This window comes from Scomber japonicus, chromosome 3 (assembly GCF_027409825.1).
Source record: "Scomber japonicus isolate fScoJap1 chromosome 3, fScoJap1.pri, whole genome shotgun sequence".
Classification (NCBI taxonomy): Eukaryota; Metazoa; Chordata; class Actinopteri; order Scombriformes; family Scombridae; genus Scomber; species Scomber japonicus.
This window is the reverse complement of record NC_070580.1, coordinates 32,547,058-32,553,126: the sequence shown is the minus strand read 5'-3', so window position 1 is coordinate 32,553,126 and position 6,069 is coordinate 32,547,058.

Genomic DNA, 6,069 nt, shown 5'->3' with positions numbered 1-6,069 from the left:
ATACAATAGCATGAATGTTTAATCTCTGATGAGGAGTGTAATCACATCTCATACCTAAAGTCTTTCCCAGGGAAAGGGTTTTTTTATCCTTTGTGTCTGTGTTTCTGAGGTTTAGGGGCTTAGATGAGTCCAAAGAATGTGAAATGTCATTGCCATGTCGTCTTCTGACACAGCATGGGTCCTCTTCAGAGGTGGAGGCCTCTGGGGTTTCATCCAGAAAGGTTTTAAACAAAATTAAGTTTCCAACTCTGTGTGACATCTCACAAAGCAAAAGTCCTACAAGCCAAAAATCCCATTTTGTAAGGAAAGCCAGGATTGAGAACGCAAGAAAATAATAAGAAATACAGGACAGACTGTGAAAAAGGAGAGAAAGTAGCACAAAGAAATACAAAAACTGTAAATATACTAATATACTATACCACCTTTTTGTGGCAGGATAGACAGAATGTAGGAATCATTTGGATCATGAGGGGAAAAATGACAAGATGAAGGAGACAAAGTAAGATGTTGAACAGTAACAACACTGCACAAAGGATATAATTACATTTAATTATCTTGTTCATTTAATTTGCCATCACTACTTGTTGAACACAGCCTTCCCAATCTAAAGGTTAATTAAGAATATTGTGACTTGGTGCTCTGGGACTAAAACACTTTAGTCAAGAAATTAATGATTGTACATGTCACTGATTGTGTGGCGCATCACTGAGGCGGTGCTGGGTGTCTCAATTAAATCTCCATGTTATTTTCTTTTATCGTCTGGCGTCACGCTGAGCTAAATGTTGTCCATGTTTTCACTGCAGAGCTTTATTCATGACTGCTCAGATTACAGCCAGTGTTGTAGGCTGGTACAATGTAATCATATAGACTAAAGATGGACTAAATAGGATGTGACATCAGTCATTGTATTGCATTGGAGGAGATTTTAGGCTCAGAGTTGCAGCTTTTTGTTGGTGCCATCTTTTCTGTTTGGCCTCAGGCCATTTCAGATAAGGAGCGCAGGATGTTTCTTTTCACGCTCTGTGCAATCTCTAGTTTACTGGGAACACTGAGTACTGTACACTTGGGTTAACAATGACCCATATTGGCTAAATTGTGTTAACTGGGCAGGTGTTGACTCTGTTTTTCCTGTGTTTATCCCATATTTTCCTCCCTCTCCCACTGAGCTCCCATTTCGCAATTTCCCCCCTAAATCTCCTGTAGAGAGACCCTCAACCCTGTGTATAAGTAATACACAGGGTTGTAGTGGACATTGAATGCACATAAATGCCTTTTACCCACCTCTTAAATTCTAAAATAGTATTTACTTTTATCACTTTGCGGTTGTTACTGACTCAGACTGACTTCCTACTCTAGTTTCTGTTGTAGCTTTTAGGAAAGGCGTTGATTCTGTTTGGACATTGTGTCCTCATACAGTATGAGACATGGGCAGGTGTTGCTGTTAACAAGAAGGGACCAATAAACACCACTCACCTGTGCTTCATGGGTGTTCAAAACAAATGTTTCCTCAGTGCTGGCGCTGGCAGACGGACTGGAGCTGCTTTCATGAGACAGATTGTCACAGATTTGTGGTTTTTGGATTGTGGTGTTTTTGCCAGTTTTTGTTTTTGTCTGCTCCGTCCAAGAACAAATAACTTTTTCTTCAGCTTCAATCAACCTGCAGTATCTGTATTTGGGTCAACCTGCTCAGCTGTTTAAGACAGATGATTGACTCAGAGTTCAGAGGATCATATATGACTGCAGCGTCACATGTCAGACAAAGGCAATGAAGTAAGTATCTAACCAAAACTCTTCAGTGAAGCTAAAGTTTTTTGTTTGTTTTTTAATTGGTATTGTTTAACCGTCCAGTTTATGTGGCGTTGCTGCTTTATAGTAATGTTAATGTTGCTTGAAGCTTGATCGTTTGGAGTTAGCTTGACTGCTGATGCACTCCCACTGTGTTGTTTGTCTTTAATTGCTGTAATTAACACCATACAAGTTAAAATTCTGCTTTATGCTCAATCAGATTTGAAAAGCAGGGTTTGTTATATTTCCAGAGAGAGTAAAGAAATTAGAGGAAAAGAAACACATGTGAGGAAGAACTGCAGGATGTAATGGTGTTGAAAGAAAAACAAGGAGAAAGTAAAGAAGGTGCAGCTGATTTTAGATGGAAAGAAAGTGTTCAAGGAGGAAAGAGAAACATAAAAGCAGCCCAGGTGTCAGGTGATCAAGATAAATTAACATATCCAAAGCAAGAGAAAGTATAAAGAAAAAGAACTTTCACCTGTATTTAGGTTAATTACTGTTCTGCTTTTTTTTGTAAAGGCACAATCTGTTATTCAAATGTAAATTATAAAAGAGTCAGCATCTAGCAGCATTTTGTTCACTTTTCCAGCAGTTGGGGAAACAATAGACCACAGAAGCTGCAGCATTAATTAACTAACACACTGTAGCCTGTGCTGTACATTTATTGCCAGATTGACGACTTAAGGCCCATTTATGCTCAACGTTAAATACGGACACAGACGGAGCCTTCTGTCCGTGCTCTGCGTTCATTTCGTCCGTATTTTTGCACTTTTCCATAAAGCTTACGGATACGGCCCAAACAGAGCAGTACCACCAGAAACCATGGGGGGCAGTGTTGCTGTCACTACTTGATACGTAGCTCTAGTGAGACATGAAGAAGAAATAACAATGGAGGAACTTTTTGAGGAAAGGTTGTGCGAGTTGGTTAGAAACTTTAAACATATGGTTTTTGTCTTTTATGCAAGAGGAACATTATCAATATCTCCTCCACAGTCGACATGTTTGTTTTTGAGTTTGTTGTTGTCATAAACTTTTGACTGTGGGCTGCCCCCTGGTGGATGTATTGGTAAACATCCATGCCAACGTAAAGGACGCATGGAAGTATGTGAGCAGTGACGGTAACATCGTTTGAAAAGGACGTATACATTTTCGTATTCTCTGCTCCTCTTGCAATCCATCATAATTTTTTGCTGCTCAACCACACACATTGCACACTGCTGTAAATGAGCTTTTCTTATAACAGCACCTTTCATGTAGATGTCCTTTGAAGAATAAGGGAGAGGGAGGATTATTGGGTTTGATGCAGTATAGTTAATGACTCAAAACAATCCCATGATAATATAGGGCGTTATTGTGCTTGCACAGTGTGGGATTGAAAAGTCATCAGTAGCCCATTGATACTAATGATAGTGTGACATTTTAGCAGCAGTAGTGTGCAGCTGAAGAATGACTACAGGGGAAACACTGATCTGAACAGTGTAGCTGTTTTCTGACAGCAATATTATTTGGTATTAGTATTTTGGACATTTGCTGTTTTTATTACACCTCTATTTTAAGGATATTTTATAAAGTAGGGTTCCCACACCAGACAATTGTGCTGACCCTTCAGTCCACTACTCACATTTGTCAGACACACAGACCTGCAGATAATTATATATTCATGTTACAGACAGTTATAGACAGTATGAAGAAGAAGAGAGAGACAGACAGCCATGTAACCTCGCTATGGCTCTATCCATAGTCGCTGTTTACCCCTTTTCCACCAAGCTGGAGCCAGTGCTGGTTCGGAGCTAGTGCTAGAGCCAGTGCTCAGTTGGTGCTAATCTAAGCACCTCTTACGAACCTGTTGCTTGTCCACCGGCAAGGAGCCACGTGATTACGTCACTGTATAACGGAGCCAGCGCGCGCCTTTGAAGCACTTCCATGATTCACCATGATTCACCAAGAAAAGAAGAAGAAGAAGACGACGACAGCTCTGGCAAAAAAATTATAAAAATAGTACTTTTAATCAACAAATCTTTAACCTTCTGTAAATGACAGTTAGCCACGCTAGTCAGCTAATGAACGTTAACCCTGTTAGTCTGCTAATAAACGTTAGCCCCGTCCCCAGTCCGCTGACATAATCAGTTCTTGCTTTACACCGGCAAAGAGTTGGTGCTTGCTCTGGCACTCGTTCTGAGGCTCCGGGCTGGAGCTTTGGCGGTGGAAAAGCAAAGAACCGGAGCTTAGTCAGGCTCCAGCTCGGTGGAAAAGGGGTATGTGTGAGGGTTAAGGTTAGGGTTGCCTGGTGGATCCACTACCGGGAATGGAAAGTGCATCACTAATTTTGCTGCTTGTGATTTGGGTGCATGGCAGGAAAGTCGCTACCGACACCCAGTTTGTAATAACCATAATACTACAAATGCAAGTGGGCAAAGTAAGCTCAATCACCATTGTGTTACTTCATTCAGTGATAGATAATGACTTAATAAACATTTATTTAAATTAAATTCTTAGAGATTTAAACTTTTAAGTACCACATTGGCTTCAGACACAAGCCGTGGTAATTGCTCTGCAAGATAAAGAGCAAATAAAGAATAAGAACTTGAGTTTTTCTTCAAAGGGTTCAAAATGAACACCCACACAACATAGAAAGTTATATTATCAGATATTGTGAGATATCACTTTTTCAACTGTTTCACCATGCTTTCTATCTCGTGGAGCAGCAGCAAACAGACATGATAGTACGAGCCTGGTGCAGGTTTCCAGTTAATGCTGCAGCTGCCATCCTGTAATTCAGCAGGAGACTCAAAAAAATCCAGGAGGTTTTTGAACAGGCTTAAACTGTAATGAATTCAGCAGGTAGATTTCAAATATACAGGTTGACTGAAAGGAAAAGTCTTTTTATGGTCTATATCGATATTGTCAACAAATCCCATGAAAAGACCCAAACTATCAAAGAATGGATCCAACTAACACGTAACGTCTGTATGTCTAAAGCCTGATATATCTTACTCCTCTGTGCATCACACGGCTGCAGTGGTATGTGCCTTCATTATCATAGCACATGGCAACTGTATAGTATTTTTATATTCCCACATAATACGCCACAGATAATAGTCCAATACAAATACACTATTTCCTCCTGTTTTAGTAACATTTGCTAAAATCTATGCTGCCCAGTTGTATTAGAAAATAATTTGGCCTTTTGAAAATTGAAACTACATATCTATGATGAATTTTTTCAAGATTTAAAAACTGCGAGAGTAAGTGATAGCTTTTTAATAGAAATCAGCTGTATAATTTAATTGACATGTTTTCTATCAGGTGAAATTTATGATATTGTCTAAAGGCAACACAAATTATATTGTCTTTTTAAATTTTATGAACGTCAGACACAACATATCTGCAAAACTGAGAGCAAAGCTGTTGTCATGTAAATCCTACAAAAATCACACTGCGCTAATGATCAACAGCAAGAGCTCTGTCAAAAAACCCTCCATTATTGCGCATGGACAAACAACATATATATATATATATATATATATATATATACACACACATACATTCTCTCATACACAGTCTCAAAGATACGCACACAGATGACAGATGTATAAAGGCACATAAGTAAACAAACGACAAGAATATAAGCTCTCTGCCCTTCACTAATGGCTCCATCAGTCAGACACACACACACACATGAACTCACTGCACCGAAGCAGCCATGACAAAACTTTACTCTTGATTTGCCGGCCAGCAATTCTCACTGAATTCCATCTGGGTTGAAGGTTTATAATAAATACATTTTGATATATTGAGCTTTAAAATCACTGTTTTATTATCTGCCTTTATCCAATTAGTCATTATATCCACATTACTGATGATAACTTATCAAAAATCTCATTGTGTAAATATTTTGTGAAAGCACCAATAGTCATCTCTACAATATTGTCACAATATTGATATTGAGGTATTTGGTTAAAAATATCGTGATTAGGGCTGTCAAACAATTATTATTTTTTAATCGAGATTAATCGCAGAATTTCCATAGTTAATCGCGTTTTGAATTGCATGTTTAAAATCCTGTTATTTTACATTTCAAGGCAGTTTTAAGCCCATAATGTAAAGCATTTCTTACCAGAGTGTCTTAACTGGGAATCAATCACGGCTCTGCTGCGACTCCCACACTCCAAAATGGTCCTTTGGTGGAGCTGAGGCTGGCTTGGCTGCACCTGGGTGTTTAGCGTGGAGGCGCTAACTCAAACTCGGATTGTGTTCATGTTGTTGTACTATCGAAAATCCTCA